The sequence below is a fragment of the Hyperolius riggenbachi genome, chromosome 6 (assembly GCF_040937935.1).
Source record: "Hyperolius riggenbachi isolate aHypRig1 chromosome 6, aHypRig1.pri, whole genome shotgun sequence".
In the NCBI taxonomy this organism is placed as follows: Eukaryota; Metazoa; Chordata; class Amphibia; order Anura; family Hyperoliidae; genus Hyperolius; species Hyperolius riggenbachi.
This window is the reverse complement of record NC_090651.1, coordinates 290,971,983-290,990,270: the sequence shown is the minus strand read 5'-3', so window position 1 is coordinate 290,990,270 and position 18,288 is coordinate 290,971,983. Positions and strand designations below refer to the sequence as shown.

Sequence of the window (18,288 nt, the reverse complement as noted above, 5' to 3'; positions counted from 1 at the left end):
ATTTGCAGCCTAATTAAGGTAAAGACTATAAAAAGGTACATCCAGCCACTTTGTCTTTTAGCCCCTGATGAAACTTTGACAGTGAAACCGGTAGGGCGAGGCGGACGTGTGGCTGGACGGCGTCCTATGTTTTAAGTGCTGTTTTTCCTTGTGGGTCCCTGTCATAAGGGCCCAGATGTGAGTGACATTTTAAAACTTTTTCATGTTATTTTATTGAGCTATTAAAATCGCTGTAGATACGCTTAGATGTGCATTGTCTCTTTGCATGCTTCATTTCTGGTGAAATACTGCAATTTGAGGATTTGATTGTTCGGCTTGTCTGGAGAGGAGGCCGGCTGCGAAGACACCTGCTGCTGACCTCATAAAGCCATATTGCAGACCCTGTAGTTAAGGTCTGTGATAATCTGGTAAGCGCATCATTTTTTATGGTGTTTTCGGTGGTGGACACAAGTGAACTCGCGATGAAGTGTACTATTTTATGTTGATTGAAGACGTTTTACTGAGGCGTTGGACTTTGGCTGCGACACATGCAGTGTTCCACATGCTAGGACTTGCTTGGCTGCGCTGATATTGTGTTTCGATTATATTGTTCTCCAGAAAAACTGTGATGATGCCTATGGTCTCAATTCACGGAGCTTTATCAAACACTTTGTCAAACGTTTGATAAACGTCTGATAAATTACCTCATGGGTAAAATCTAATTTTGAATTCACTAAGGTGTTATATATTTGTTGAACGTTTTATCGGTAAAACATTCGATATATATATAACACCTTAGTGAATTCAAAATTAGATTTTAGCCATGAGGTAATCTATCAAACGTTTATCAAACGTTTGATAAAGTGTTTGATAAAGCTCCGTGAATTGAGGCCTATTGACTAGGAGGCCTATCTGGCAGGAATCCTAAAACAAGGGCAGCTACCATGACTCCCCCCACTCATAACAAAATGTGGGCACTCTAACCCCTTCTCCATCCATAACGCTTGCGGCCACCATGTCTCCCCATCCCCCACTCATAAATGTTGCCATCATGACAACCCCAACTCATAACAAGAGTGGCCATCAGAACTCCCCTTCCCCGTAACATGTGCGGCTTTGAACTCCCCTCATTCATAACAAGCGCGGCCACCATGACTCCCCACATTCATAACATGTGGCCACCAGGACTTCTCCTGCCTATAACGTGTGGCAGTCATGACTCCCCCACTCATAAGGAGCATAGCCACCATGACTCCCCCACTCATAAAGAGCGTGGCCACAATGACTCCCCCACCTACAACAAGTGTGGTCACCATGAGGACCATCCCTCACTCGTAACGTGTGGTCACCATGATTCCCCCACTAATAATGAGTGTGGCCACCATGAATTCCCTGCACTTAGAAGTGTAGTCACCAAGACTAACCACCCATAACAAGTTTAACCATCATCATTCCCTCACTCATAACTAGTGTGGCCACCATGACTCTTCCCCACCCATAACAAGTGTGGCCACCAGGACTCCCTCCCACCCATACCAGGAGTGGCCACTATAATTCACCCCAGCCTTAATAAGTGTGGCCACCAAGACTCTCCACATCCTTAACAAGTGTCTCCATCAAGACCCCCCCCCCCCTCCACACACACACACACCCATAGCATGTGTGGCCATCCTGTTTACCTGGCTGTCCTTGCTACAGGTAAGTGTGTGTGGCTTCTCCTGCTTTATATGCGCCTTATATGAATACATTCAAATGGTTCATGTTTTGTGGATATCAAGAAAGAAAATAAATCTATATTACAGAGACATTAATGACCATATCTTTTCAAATTGTGAGGTTCTCTCCAAAAAAAAATAGCCTGTTGGTGGGACTTGTAAAACATTAAGCTAAAGGTTGACGTTATTTTAGGACGTCTTCACTGGTTTGATGCCGAATTTATATTATACACTATAAAGTGAGAAAATAAAAAGGTGACAAAAGTCAAGAGAAATGTTTCATACCTTGAGAACGATGTCTGTTTTAATAGAAGTCTTATTCAGTCACAAAGACAAATGAGTATGTTTAAATTACTCAACTTTTAATTAAGGACACTGCAATCTCACCAGTGATATTGCCATCCATTATTCTCTAACGTCTGATTGCTGTGATCTGTTTTAATAAAGACTTGTTCACATCGTGCAGCTTCTCACAACTGGGAGAGTGCACTGAATGTAAAGCGCTCTTCTCACCTGCACTGAATACTCACGTACAATGCTCTACAACACTACAGATTATAAACCGCTTCAGGATAGGAGAGGAAAAAACACAAAGACACCGGGAGCCCGATATGGTGTAGTATGTCAAGGCTAGTAGATGTAATTAACATGTAAAAATATTATACTCACAAGGTTGGGTTGCTAATAGAAGCAAACACTTAATGTGTGTGTGGTTAAGTACCATCCCCTCTTGGCCTTTTGGGTAGGTCGCTGCTTCAGAAAATACAGACTCGAAGGACGAATCCAATAGCGGGTGTCCCTTGGCAAAGGAATGGATCACAGGATGCAATAGATAGGAGGCACCCAATATAAGAACAAAAGGTAGAGTTGGGTTCTACATTCAAGAAGGACTCAGCTTCAAAACAGAAAGGAGTTTATTTCAGCACTACACTGAGGTTATAAACAGTTTCCCCAGTAACCCAGATTTCTGATTTGGAGCTAAATTATAATGTTTGGAATAGAGGATTAGAAGCTTTGAAAATACAGCTACAAATCCCAAGAAGGCAATGGATTTACTGTAGGGTTGCCAATCAGTTTACTGTTACTGAAGTACAGTGGTTTGCAAAAGTATTCGGCCCCCTTGAAGTTTTCCACATTTTGTCATATTACTGTCACAAACATGAATCAATTTTATTGGAATTCCACGTGAAAGACCACTACAAAGTGGTGTACACGTGAGAAGTGGAACGAAAATCATACATGATTCTAAATTTTTTTTACAAATTAATAACTAAAGTGGGGTGTGCGTAATTATTCAGCCCCCTTTAGTCCGAGTGCAGTCAGTTACCCATAAACATTGCATGATGAGTGCTAATGACTAAATAGAGTGCACCTGTGTGTATTCTAATGACAGTACAAATACAGCTGCTCTGTGACAGCCTCAGAGGTTGTCTAAGAGAATATTGGGAGCAACAACACCATTAAGTCCAAAGAACACACCAGACAGGTCAGGGATAAAGTTATTGAGAAATTTAAAGCAGGCTTAGGCTACAAAAAGATTTCCAAAGCCTTGAACATCCCACGGAGCACTGCTCAAGCGATCATTCAGAAATAGGAGTATGGCACAACTGTAAACCAACCAAGACAAGGCTGTTCACCTAAACTCACAGGCCAAACAAGGAGAGCACTGATCAGAAATGCAGTCAAGAGGCCCATGGTGACTCTGGACGAGCTGCAGAGATCTATAGCTCAGGTGGGGGAATCTGTCCATAGGACAACTATTAGTCGTGCACTGCACAAAGTTGGCCTTTATGGAAGAGTGGCAAGAAGAAAGCCATTGTTAACTGAAAAGCATAAGAAGTCCAATTTGCAGTTTGCCACAAGCCATGTGGGGGACACAGAAAACATGTGGAAGAAGGTGCTCTGGTCAGATGAGACCAAAATTGAACTTTTTGGGCAAAATGCAAATCGCTATATGTGGCGGAAAACTAACACTGCACATCACTCTGAACATACCATCCCCACTGTCAAATATGGTGGTGGCAGCACCATGCTCTGGGGGTGCTTCTCTTCAGCAGGGACAGGGAAGCTGGTCAGATTTGATGGGAAGATGGATGGAGCCAAATACAGGGAAATCTTGGAAGAAAACCTCTTGGAGTCTGCAAAAGACTTGAGACTGGGGCGGAGCTTCACCTTCCAGCAGGACAACAACCCTAAACATAAAGCCAGGGCAACAATGGAATGGGTTAAAACAAAACATATCCATGTGTTAGAATTGCCCAGTCAAAGTCCAGATCTAAATCCAATCGAGAATCTGTGGCAAGATCTGAACACTGCTGTTCACAAACGCTGTCCATCTAATCTGACTGAGCTGGAGCTGTTTTGCAAAGAAGAATGGCCAAGGATTTCAGTCTCTAGATGTGCACAGCTGGTAGAGACATGCCCTAAAAGACTGGCAGCTGTAATTGCAGCAAAAGGTGGTTCTACAAAGTATTGACTCAGGGCTGAATAATTACGCACAACCCACTTTCCATCCAAACATTTAAAAAAAAAAATAACTGTAATCATGTATGATTTTCGTTCCACTTCTCACGTGTAGACCACTTTGTATTGGTCTTTCACATGGAATTCCAATTAAATTGATTCATGTTTGTGGCAGCAATATGACAAAATGTGGAAAACTTCAAAGGGGCTGAATACCTTTGCAAACAACTGTATCTATTACAATTGGTGAAGGGAAAGGGGGTATAGAGGGATGTATAATGGGAAAGAAATGTTATGGGTAGGTAGTGGGTATATTGTGCCAGTTTGGGTAGGGGTGAGAAAAAAAATGGGATAGGTAGACAGAAAGAAAACACTGTACTTATAGAAGACTGGGAAAAACATAATGATGTATATGGAAATGCAAGTAGAATTACAAAAAGGGGACAAGAATTATGAATGCATTGAACCCCCCCCCCCCCCCCAAGAAAAACAAACAAAAACCCCAACAACGATAGATAGATAGTAAGGGAGAAGAGGATGAAAGTAAGGGAGGAGTGAAATGAAGCAAGATGATGGGCTGAGGAACAGGAAAATACAAAGAACAAGAAAGGTAGACAGGAAGGAAGAAGTCATAGAGCTGGTGATCAGGGCAGAGGAGAGACAAAATCAGACACATCTAAGCAAAATGGAAAACAAATCACTTTCCTGGTTCACTTCATGAGGGGCATTTGTCTCCATATATCTGATGGAAAGAGCGTCTCGTATCTCCAGGCTCTGTTCACAGTCACCTCCTCCTCTGACTGTAAAAGGAATACATTCTACTATGAAGAACTGAAGCTGGTGGACTGTGTATATTGCCTTCCTCTATGCAATGGGGTGCCACAAGGTTCCAGCCAGGGCCGGATTTATCATAAGGCACTGTAGGCTCGTGCCTACAGGCGCTTGATGATGGAAAGGCGGCTCACTCCCCTCCCCTAGTGTCTCCCTCCCTCCTTCCCTATGCAGAGTCCCAAGCAGCTTGTAAATGAGAGGTTACTCACCCAGGTCTCAGCATTCCACTGACCAGATCTCCCTTCAGTTGGGGGCACCTCTAGCTAATTAATACTGAGGATAGCCCTATGAGGAGCAAGGGAACTTAGGGAGAAGTAACAGCTGGGACAGCCAGCACACTTGTGGTGCAGTTCGGTTGGGGTTTGTAGGTTTATGGAGAGCGAAGTCTAGGGTGCCAGGACATTTGTGCCTATAGGCTCCTGTGATGTAAATCCGGGCCTGGTTCCAGCAGTGCATGTGAAGTTTATATTCAGAGATCCGGATCGGTCAAGACCTATTTACCTGACATATCACTTTCATTGCCTTCCTGCTGAGCATAGAGCTGCGTGTGGACAGTCTTCAGTTTAGTCTTCAGTGCCAGGCCATGATTATCCCTGCATGCTCATTCCTTCCTCCTAAATTACCATATGCCTCATTTCCAGCGTCTTGTTCACTGTCTGCATGTTTTGTCAGTTTCTAAAAAATAAAACTATTCATATTCAGGATTTATATTAACCTGCATGCTTTTTTCTTTCTTTTTTAGCTCATGTAGGTTGGTAGGTTTCATAGAGTTTCTTGTTTTAGAAACAGCTGTGTACACCTGCCTAAAGGTGCACATCTACAGGTTGCAGATCAATATAAATTCATCATTATCTGATCACCTCAATCACCATCTTCCACAGATCTACTGACACCAGCAGGCTGATCAACACACTTTCAACCGATTTTGGACAGGTTATCGAGTCTTGATTGGCCACGGTGGTAATTTTATTCAAGCAGAATGAATAATGGTGTGGGAGTAAACCACATTGGTTAGTATGCCATCTATCATTATAAAGCAAGCAGGTGCGGTGGTTCCCTGAACTCTCAAATAGATTTCCGCTGAAACCTCAAAGAAACTGATCTGTGCAGACAGAGCCAGAATAAGACCATACAGGGCCCCAGGCAGACCAATTCATACATTTTCAAGATAAAATTGGTAACTTACCTTTCCTGTCACTGTGGACCCTCCTTCACCCATCCAATACACCTCCAGGATAGGATAAAGAGGAAAGAAACGCATAGAGAAGATAACATGCGTTAAAAACAAATAAAATGAAAAAAAAAGTGAGGTGGCTTACCTCAATGAAGGCAACTTCACGTATTAACCTCCTGAGCGTTACGCCACTCAGGAGGGTTTGCAGCCGAGAGTCCCCCAGTATAATTTTTAGAGATCGCATTGTTTTAATAGCTTCAGCTAGCACTAGGCTAGCTAGCAGTGGTGGCCGGCATCCCCTGATTACTTTTGATCCCCCAGATCGCAGCTAAATACATTACCCAGCCTGGATCCAGCAATCGGCGCAGCCTTCACGGACAGTTTCGCTCTTCTCTATGGGGAGGATCGAACATGATGTCATGACGTCATGCGCAGACCCCATCCTCCCCATAGAGAGGACCGGAGATGTGCAGGGAGGCTGCGCAATTGCTGGATCCAGAGGGGGGGGGGTAATGTATTTAGCAGCGATCGGGGGGGGGGGATCAAAAGTAATCAGGGAATACCGGCCACCACTGCTAGCTAGCTTAGTGCTAGCTGAAGCTATTAAAACAATGCGATCTCTAAAAATTATACTGGGGGACTCCCGTGGGGACAGCCGGCAGTATGCCCGACACAGTGTCGGGCATACCGCTAAGGAGGTTAATAGAATTGTATTGCACTGGAATGCGTTTCGTGGGTGCATACCCACTTCCTCAGGCCAAATAGCAGTGCCTAATAGTGCTTGTAGCCACAAATAAGGTGCCTTCCTGTTTTTTTTAATTATCCCTACTTTTTGACCTTCAGTATAGGTTCACAGTGCTCAGTTGCATTTCTGCATGTCAACTCACTGCCTGTACAGTTTAATGGACTTGTTCACAGTAATGGATCACATTATTATAACTTGCTGCATGCTATGCAGGCTTTGTATTACAGTCTATGCCCAGTCTCCATTGCAGTTCACACACATTTTAATACATGCGTTATGCAACTGACCACTGTGAATCCAGCCTCAGTGTCTCCGCGCAGCCATGTCTGTTTTCTTGCTCCAACAGCATGTTTGTATTGATGTTACCAATGGTCACTTGGTTAGAAACCCTGCTAGAGCCATGGAAATGGAGATGCTGAATGAGAAAGGATGATCACTTTGCTGCAGACAGGTGAGTTCCCTTTCTGCTTCGCTTCCCACTCTGCAGTACAGGGTGACTTACAGCAGGTCTCCCTTATTGCCAGATGATCCCAAAAGGCCCAAGGAAGCTGCCTCTGTTGCCTTGTGAGCAATCTGGCTCGGGGTGCAAGGTGGTAAATTGATTCATTGTCCTTGATTGATTTTCAAGCTTGGATGGTCAACCAACTTCATTAACTGTCTGGCAAATTACTAACAGCTTCCCATCTGTTTCCTGCACCACCCCTCAGACAAGACTCCTTAACAGAGTTTTTGACAGTGTTTCTATTTATATTACTGTAATATAAACAGTATATATATGATAAATGTATAGTTTTAATTACCACCCGGAAGTTGTTATGGTATATTGATGACATTTTTTCAGTGTCATCATTGGTCCCTAAGTGCATGATATTGAGAAAATCAGCTCATTGTATCCTTTATTTCTTTTACAGACTCTGCCAGAAGTGAGATAATTCATGATAAGATGATGGCAGTTTATGGAAATGATCGCCCCTCTCATGACACTATTGTGAAGTGAAGAAGGAATTTTCATAGCGATCGCATGTCCCTCGTGGATGAGCCAAGATCTGGAAGACCATCATTGATGGATAATGCTGCCAGTGAAGAAAGTGTATTTAATCCTGGAAAACAGATCAAAAACCATCCAAATGTTCATGAATGAAACTGGCCTCATTGAGTGGAAAATTATTCATAACAAACTGTACATGTCTAAGGTGTCTGCAATTTGGGTTCCACAATTGCTTTCTCCTTTTCAGAAGCAAACAAGGGTGACCTTTCAAGACAGATGTTGACACAGTAAGGACAGGATGAAGAGGATCTTTAGGGCACTGTTACCTTTCAAATTCAGGGCCTTAATCGCGCTGCGTACCTCAGTCTTTTCCATCTCACACCTTAGAAACTCCTGGCACAGTCTGTAAAAGTAAAAGTATCCAATTAACTGATTTGCTCAACATGTTGTCCTTAGGGACCAATGATGACACTGAGAAAATGCTATCGACATACCATAACTTCTGGGTGATAATTAAAACTTTACTATACCTGTGTGTGCGTGTGTATTTATTTTTTTAAATTATTTATTGTGGAGATGAGCTTTAATTGCTTAAAGATCGCCTCATGGCAACTGGCGTGAATGCGGCGGGTCCACCAGGACCACGTTACGCCAATTGGTTTAAAGTCCTGGGGGTGGAGATTGCATGGGATCGTGCGAGGTAATGCGCGCGCAACCCCACTTGAATGACGGAGCTCTGCTCCGTCATCAGTCTGCCAGCTGTGATAGCTGCTATTAGTCTGTTAGACCATTTACATTGTACAGCACTGCCATCTACGTACTGTGGACAGCTGTGATGCTCGGCGGTCCCCTTGGGAGACTCAGAGAGCGATCGGCTCTCATAGGCTGATGAGGGAGGGGGGGGGGGGGGTTTAAAAAATTTACAAATGTAATCAAAATTAACCTATTTTGGTTCCTGGACATAGAAACTACGTCCAGGAACCATGCACGCTACCGCGGCCGATTGCGCGCGTACACGCGTGCTCCCGGCCCGCGGTTCGTTAGCCAGGCAATCAGTGAATCGGGCTATGGTGCCCGATTACTGATTCCTCTCCCCCGCTGAGAAAGCGACAGCTTCTCTTGGAAGCTTCGCTTTTTCTGGCTGTAACGTACCCCATGCGTCACTCTAAGCGTGTGTTACGCTTAGAGTGAAGTCATGTAAACAAACTCATGGCCGCCATCTTGTGGCCAAAAAGTAAAACTACAACTAAAAGTAAAAAAAATAAAATTCAAACACACATTTACATTATAAATCACTTGTTTACACCCCACCCTCCCAAAACTACCCAAATAAAATGTTTAATATAAAAAAAAAAAAAAAACATTACAATAATAAAAAAAAATGTAAATATTTACATAAGGGTCTAAACTTTTTAAATATCTATGTAAAGATGAAATACTTCTATATTTTTTTTTATCTTAAACTTGTAAATAGTGATAGATGCAAAACGGAAAAAATGCACCTTTATTTCCAAATAAAATATTGTCGCCATATATTGTGATAGGGACATAATTTTAACGGTGTAATAACCGGGACACAATACAATACGTGAGTTTTAATTATGGAGGCATGTATTATTTTAAAACTATAATGGCTGAAAACTAAGAAATAATGAATTTTTTCCGTTTTTTTTCTTATTCTTCCTGTTAAAATACATTTACAGTAAAGTGGCTCTTAGCAAAATGTACCCCCCCCCCCCAAAGAAATCTTAATTGGTGGCGGAAAAAACAAGATATAGACAGGGGCGTAACTAGAAATCACTGGGCCCCCCTGCGAATATTTGGATGGGGCCCCCCCATAGGTGCCAAATAATCGTAATGGGGCAGCGTTTCACTGTAAATTAATTGTAAAGTGGGCAGCATTTTACCAGACAATCGTAATGTGTGCCAGAAAATCGTAATGCGGGCAGAGTTCACCAGAAAATCGTAATGTGGGCCTTTAGAAAATAATAATGTGGGCAGAGTTCACCAGAAAATCGTAATGTGGGCAGAGTTCACCAGAAAATCGTAATGTGGGCACCAGTCACCAGAAAATCGTAACGTGAGCAGCAGTCACCAGAAAATTGTAACGTGGACAGCATTCACCAGACAATCGTAATGTGGGCAGCGTTCACCAGAATATCGTAAAGTGGGACAGAAAATCATAATGTGGGCAGAGTTCACCAGAAAATCGTAATGTGGGCAGCGTTCACCAGAAAATTGTAACATGGACAGCATTCGCCAGACAATCGTAACGTGGGCAGTGTTCAACAGAAAATGTGGGCCAGAAAATCGTAATGTGGGCAGCAGTCAGTCACCAGAATAACATAATGTGGGCAGCACACACCAGAAAATCCTAATGTGGGCAGCAGTCACCAGAAAATCCTTCTGTGGGCAGCAGTCACCAGAAAATCGCAATGTGGGCAGCAGTCACCAGAAAATCGCAATGTGGGCAGCAGTCACCAGAAAATCGTAATGTGGGCAGCAGACACCAGAAAATCTCAATGTGGGCAGCAGACACCTGAAAATCGTAATGTGGGCAGCAGACACCTGAAAATCGTAATGTGGGCAGCAGACACCTGAAAATCGTAATGTGGGCAGCAGACACCTGAAAATCGCAATGTGGGCAACAGTGACCAGAAAATCGCAATGTGGGCAGCAGTGACCAGAAAATCGTAATGTGGGCAGCAGACACCAGAAAATCGCAATGTGGGCAGCAGACACCAGAAAATCGTAATGTGGGCAGCAGACACCAGAAAATCGCAATGTGGACAGCAGACACCAGAAAATCATAATGTGGGCAGCAGACACCTGAAAATCGTAATGTGGGCAGCAGGCACCTGAAAATCGTAATGTGGGCAGCACACACCAGAAAATCGTAATGTGGGCAGCAGACACCTGAAAATCGTAATGTGGGCAGCAGACACCAGAAAATCGCAATATGGGCAGCAGTGACCAGAAAATCGCAATGAGGGCAGCAGTGACCAGAAAATCGTAATGTGGGCAGCAGACACCTGAAAATCGTAATGTGGGCAGCAGACACCAAAAAATCGCAATGTGGGCAGCAGACACCAGAAAATCGCAATGTGGGCAGCAGTGACCAGAAAATCGCAATGTGGGCAGCAGTGACCAGAAAATCGTAATGTGGGCAGCAGACACCTGAAAATCGTAATGTGTGCAGCAGACACCTGAAAATCACAATGTAGGCAGCAGACACTAGAAAAAAAAATGCACCTGTTAAAAAAAAAACAATTCACTTACCTGACAGAAGTCTTCTCCTCTCCCGGCATCTGGCTCGCAGCTCCCCGAGTCCTCCTGCAGCACATCTCCCGCGCTGACAGGCAGAGTGCAGGGCTACGGCAAGATGGCTGCCGAAGCCCTGTACTAGAGACACAAATAGTCTCCAGTGTAGGGCTTCTTCGGCGGCCATCTTGCCGTAGCCCTGCTCTGCCTGCCGGAGACTATGCAGGCTGCTGGAGCGGGGCTGCGGGAATGAACTGGCGCAGCGTCTATTAGACGCTGCGGCCAGTTGAGCACCTTGCTGGGGGGTCCAGAGCAGCGCTCCCCCCACGCACAGTGAGCGGGCCCCAGAGCAGCCCCGGGCCCCCCTGCGGCTGAGGGGGTCGCATCCCCGGTAGGTACGCCGGTGGATATAGATCAGTTCATTGTGATAAGTAGTGATAAAGTTATAGGCTTATGAATGGGAGGTGAACATTTCTCAAGTGAAAACGACGGAACGTGAATGGGTTAAATTAAAATAAATAAATAAATAAAAACAAAGCCCTGCAGCAGCAATCAGAGCCCACCAACAGAAAGATCTGTGGGTGGGCAGAAAGGGGGGGTTCATTTGTGTGCTTAGTTGGATGGCTCTGCAGTTAGCATTTAAAGCTGCAGAGCACTGAATTGTAAAAAATAGCCTGGTCACCAGGGGGGTGTAAGCCTATGGTCCTTAAGAGGTTAAAGCACCCCTAAATCTGGAGAAAAGGATTGATTAAACCCACGGAGGGCTATATTACCTCATTCTGAGAAGCTTTGTGCTGTGCTCATTATATTCTCTCCCTTCTTCTGTACCCAGCCTCCTGGAAGTTCTCTCGAGCGGTGACAAGAGACTTGAAACTGCGGGTGTGAAAGTGTGGAAGAGTGCTTCCTTTTTCTGTGCACACACAGTTGAGAACTCATGCATGCGCAGTTTTAAAATGCACGAGGCTCTTCAAAGAAAAAGAGGGCCAGGGCAAGGAGTGGTAGGGTTCCCAAAAACAATGAGCAGCATCAGGCTTCTCAGTCAGGATGAGGTACTCTAGCCCTCCATGGGCCTTCTTCCTTTTCCCCCCAGATTCAGGGGTACTTTAAAGTGTATCTGTCATAAGAGAAATCTGGAAGCATACATTTTGGGTCACCCAAAAAAATGATGGTTTTCAGGCAATAATGCTGATCATTCCTTTCTTAATGACTCAACCTGAACAAGTGTGCAATTCATGTTTTCCAGGGGAGTGGCTCTAAATGTTTTATAGCAAGAGGATCAAAATTCCAGCCTGAGACATGGTAGTTTAGGAAAAGGCAAATATGGCAGCCTTGCTAGCTTGGTACATGTAAGTTTTTATTGGTTGGTTTGGGTGCCAGAGCTGTATTATGACTAAACACTTCAGAATCTATTTTTTCTTCAACCTAAGCAGCTACCGTATTTTCCGGCGTATAAGACGACTGGGTGTATAAGACGACCCCCCAACTTTTTCAGTTAAAATATAGAGTTTGTGATATACTCACCGTATAAGACTACCCCTCTTCCAACGTACACCAAATTTAAAAAAAAAATCATATACTGGCGCTGTACTGTATGTGGTACCCAGTATATAACAGTGTATAGTCAATTGACTGGTTGGACTGTTCAACTCTCTCCCTAAGCGGATTGGTCAGCTCTCCCTGTCTCCCTGTTTATCAGAGCGGTATGGAAGAATAGATCGTGCTGTGCCCATAAAATACGCCTCTTTCACCCCTCTGGCCCACCCTTGTATCCTATTTACCTCCCTCTCTGCCTCTCAGATCTCACACATATGTGCCTGCGCCGCTTTACTACAGTCCTCAGCAGCAAGATCTGAGAGACGGTAACAGGATAGGAGGTATCACCCAGCATCAATGATACCCGGCGTATAAGACGACCCCCAACTTTTCTGAAGATTTTCAAGGGTTAAAAAGTAGTCTTATACGCAGGAAAATACAGTAATAATGCCTTTCCCTGAAAAAATTTGGCTTTATCAGCACATCCCGTAGGTTTGCATCATTGTTTGCTCATACATGTCTTTTTATTATAAGATTTATAGCAATATAAAAACAACATATTTACTTTGAAAGGTTAACGTTACTCAAACAGACCACCGCTCAAACAGGAATCACTCACCTGCAAGGTGAGGAGGGTAAAGTGTAAGATATCGGCTAGCCAATTTAATTCAGGTTAGCGTTCTTCTCACATCTAAGAAATGAGCCCATTTGTCAGTACTTATTTTTAATGCATTGAAAGATGCATTGATTCACTTTCAAAAACATCAGAACTACAATTAACCCAGTCGTCAAGGAGCCACACTGTGGTTCGCCAATGTAGGTTAATATGCTTTAATATCACAACTAGAGTGCTTACATATGATGATAATAATAATAATTCTTTTGAGTTTCACCTTTTCTCAAAAACCCCAAACCTGAACATAAACTCATCTAGGCCAAGTTTCATGGTATTTGTACATCAAGTTCTTGCTTGGGGTGAATCTTGCAACCATTTAAGCTTGAGGAGAATTGGAACATGGTCCGAGTATGTAAAATTTAAAATTTTAACTTGAGCTACATTCAGAACCTGATCTTGTGGATGAAAATAGTAATGGATTATTGAGAAGGACCGGTGGGTTTAAGAGTAATATGTGTGTGTAATGACTGGTGTTGTCTATACTGAGAATATTTCTCAGATATCTAAAAGGTAGGATCTTCTGTGCATCTCATTTAGATAAAGGGGGTTTTATTTCTGCAGTGTCATTAGCGTAGTTTATTAGGCCTAATGCTACATTGAAGTTGCCTCCAATATCATCTATATAATTTTAGTAATTTGTCCTGCCCAAGTTCCCCTAACATTCTCCTTACCCTAACCTCTGCTTGATTAAACCTTCCTTCTCTTTCACGATGAATAACCCTAACCCCCTCCCTTGACAAAAAATCCCCTCCAAGCCTCCTAAACTTAACCTCCCCTTTTGAGGCAATCCTGATAACCCTCCCCCCCCCCCCCCCCATGAAATCCATGCCTGACCTTAACCTGCCCCTTGATGACTTTCAGCTGCATAACCATTGCCCCCCCCCCCCCTCAACAAAGTCCCCCTTCATAACCCTATAACCTTAAATATGCCTTCCTGATGCCTAACCTTAACCTCCCTCTTACCGAAATCCATTTTCCTCATCCCTAACCTTACGCTTCCCCCTTGCTGAAATCCCCCTTCCTAATGCCTAACCTTATTCTTCCACCTTTATGAAATCCCCTTTCCTGATGCCTAACCCTTTACTGAAATCTTCCTTCCTGATGCCTAACCATAGCCTTACTCCCTAACAAAAACCCCCCTCATAATGTCTAACCCTAACCTTCCCCCTTTATTAAATCCCCCTTCCTGACTCCCTAACCTTAACATTCCACCTTATTGAAATCCCCCTCCTTGATTCTTAGCCTTAACCACCCCCCCCCCCCCCCCCCCCCACATACACACCTTTGTCATCTCCCTGTTTTTCTTCTCTTGTTTATCATATGTAAGGAAATATTGTTGAAAACTGCATTTCTATTACTGAAAACTCTGGTGTTCATGGACGCAATCTAAATTGGATTTCTGTAGCCTATAGCTGTGAAGCTGTAAGGCAAGTAATATGTTTCTCTGCTTATCTCCTGACTCATTCATATGGGCGAGTCAACCAGCTATCTAGAGATATTTATTTTACAAAGATTTGTTTTTTAAAAAATAGAAATGTTATTGGGCGCTCAGTCCAATGACCTTGGATATAGTTCTATAACCTTTCCCCTTAATGAATGCCCCATGTTAACCTCTTATTCCAAAGCAGTACTTACCCTCCCCACTCTATGCCCTAACCCTACCCAATACCATTTGTTAACATTATTTCGGCTTCAGCCCCAGCCAATCCATGCCATTAATCTTACCAGTTTCCCAATCTAGTCCGTTAACAAAGACCATTCGTTGAACAACCTACTCTGCTTTAGCCCTTGCATGTTAGCTTAACAAGTATTCCTTCCAATCCCTTGACGTATAGAAAGGTATAAGCTACTAAAATGTATTCTGAGCTTATATAATGCAGCAAAGAGGAACCATGTCATTGTTCTGGCTGCAGTAATGTAATGTCAGGGGAAATCTGATCAACTGCACAATTCAATCTGCACTGTTGCTGCTCTCATGGGCTCATCAATTAAGGCTGTTTATGTAAAGCTATATGTGGAAACAATGATATCTAAAAGCAGGCTAGTACTTATAAGATAACAGAGTAATAGATGTAAGCGGCAGCATTTATATGCTATCCTGAGGCAAAGGGCTGACCTTGCCTATAGGGGCTTGCAATCTGCTAATTCACGCTTCAGCTAACACAGTATGCTGCTGCCTCAAGTTACTTTCTGCTACCGTAGGGTGCGTAAAGTATGATACTGCGTCTCCAGCAAGTCCACTGCAAAGTCTGCCATCAGCCTCTGTTCATGTCAAAATATACTGGTTACATAGCTCTCTTATGTCATAGCACGGTATAATACAGGTTCCTGTTAACCAGTATTGCTGTGAGGTAACTCCTCCTGAGTCATTTATTCTCATAGGCTTGTTATGTGAGATTACTCTAGACTACAAGCTGTTCACCCCCAGAATCAATATTCCAACATAACCAATCATGTCACTATTCACTTGACATCTGACAGTTAAAGTGGGTGGTGAATAACACTAAAGAGAGTTAGTAGATTCGGGGAAGGGCGAGGGGAAGGGAGCATTAGCATATGGAGACAGGAGCTGCGATGCTGAATGCCTACAACAATAACCCTTTCACCATTGTGGGTCCCTGCCAGCCTGTGCATGCAGCACGACGCCTTAGCATGAGAAAGGTTAATACAGCTGCCAATTCTCTCCATCTTCTCTGCAAAACCAATCAGACGTGGAGAATTGACTGTTTCTTGATGCAATCTTTACTGGAAAGGAAGAGATCTATTGGAAATGAGGAGGGAATGAGGTCGGCTTACAAAAAAACAGCCACCCCTTGACAGAACCGGCCAGTCACAACACTGCTTAGAAAAAGGGGAGGGCTGTTTTATCCAATGGCATCAAATAGACATTAGGTCTAATTTTTTCCACTGTCTTTTTGTAAGCATAGAAGAATTTCATTTTTTAAAACAAGTGCTTAATTTTTATTGTCTGTTTCTTTTTGTATTAAACTGACTAGGGACAAAGCAAAAAAAAAAGCAAAAAAAAAAAGAAAATACTTAAAAAAAAAAAGACAACACAAAAAAAGCAACAGATTTTTTTTCTCTCCTGTTTTCTAAATTTTTTTGCATGGATACTGTTCATTGGAAATTCAAAATACACGCAACAATATTGGATTTTATACTTGATGAATTTTCTATGGGAAAGGTAAGATATTAGATTTTTTTTTGCTTTGTCTTAGCATGGTGTGACATCAATGCAGTCCTTTGGTTTGTTGATATGATTATTGTGCTGTGTGACACAAATGCTGGCATGCCATTAGGATAAGGTTAACAATGATTCCCAGGCTGATTATGTAGCAAATATTTCACCACATATGTCAGGGCATGCAGACCAACATGTTTCTTTGAAAACTGATGCTGGCTGGATGCTGCGTGCCTGCCTTGTGCAGTCTCTTTGTGCTCTCCTTTCAATTCAGCTGTCACATCACATATCTATAGCCTTCCTATCTTCTGCTTCACTGCAAAGATTGTGAGGAGATTTTGATGACCTTTGTAAAGTTACATCTTGCGCGCTCACATATATGTATTGCTGTGAGATATACGACAAGAACGATGCAGTGTGCTTGTGTGAGCGTGTCTTGAATAACTAATAATCATTGATATGGATGGGTAAAAACACCAAACGCTGAACAACTGATGTGTTTTAACTGATCAGTTGTTCTGCAGAAGTGGTGCTGATGTGGGATGCTGGAGAGATGTCTGCAGCCATGAAACAGTCACTCTAGGATACCTGTGCCTGAATAGAGATGAGCATTTTATTTCTTTTGTGAGGCTGTTTCTTCTACCAGTCACTAGGGGTGGATGCTGATGCAAATCATGTTATATTATGCAGACTTGAGTGTAACCAGCCTAAGCATCTCTGCCTGCATAACAAGTTATCAAATGCAAGTTAGCAACTTGTGGCTTTGTGACTCTCACATGGTTTGGTGCATGATGCATACGCCAGTGTGGTTCGGCGTCCGCCGTGTATGTGCCAGCGGTGGATATGGGATTGTGTACAGTTGGTGGGAGGAGGAGGGGTGTAATCAGCAGCTAGAAAGAGTAAAAACAGCATCCCTAAAGCAGCAATAAGGGGGAAGGGTGCCATTTCCACACTGTTGGTTGCCATGGAAACAGTAAAGGTTGGCTGGCATGCTTTATATGGGCTGGGTGCTCTGTGAAATGAATGGATGGGAAGAGTGTGATGTGGAAATAGGAGACTATGACTGTATATATATATATATATATATATATATATATATATATATATATATATATATATATATATATATATATATATATATATATATATATATATATATATATTATTGCATAAGGTGCTGCTGGGACACTAGCTGCAATGGCACTGCATCAGATACTGATTACTGAGCACCTGTGTGCATTGTTTTTATTTACAGTATGTATATATTTTTTTTTTCCTGCAGAATCATTCAAAGGAACTCTAACATTATTAGTCATTGTAGTGAATGTGGCGTTATGGAAATCCACAAGGCATGCAGAGGGTGGTTGAGATGTTAATGATTCAAAGTGCACCATGGGAGAGTTTAGCAGGAAGGGACGCACTTTGGAAGCAAGTTTAAAGGACAACTGAAGTGAGAAGACTATGGAGGCTGTCATATTTATTTACTTTTAAACAATACCAGTTGCCTGGCAGCCCTGTTGATCTATTTGGCTGCAATAATGTCTGAATAATCCCAGAAACAAGCAAGCAACTAATCTTGTCAGATCTGACAATAATGTCAGAAACACCTGATGTGCTGCATGCTTGTTCAGGGTCTATGGCTTAAAGTATTAGAGGCAGAGGATCATCGGGATAGCCAAGGAACTGGTATTGCTTAAAAGGAAATAAATAAAACAGCTTCAATTCCCCTCTTGCTTCAGTTG

The 18,288-nt window shown here is 42.9% G+C and overlaps 1 long non-coding RNA gene across 1 annotated transcript; it reads right to left on the bottom strand.

The window, feature by feature from the left end:
* Nucleotides 1-7,807: 7,807 nt before the first annotated feature.
* Nucleotides 7,808-17,404, bottom strand: LOC137522796 (uncharacterized). The gene is made up of 3 exons (XR_011022444.1): nt 17,323-17,404; nt 8,222-8,298; nt 7,808-8,007 (listed from the first exon to the last, which is right to left on the bottom strand). It is a non-coding gene; the product is annotated as an uncharacterized lncRNA (long non-coding RNA).
* Nucleotides 17,405-18,288: the final 884 nt, after the last annotated feature.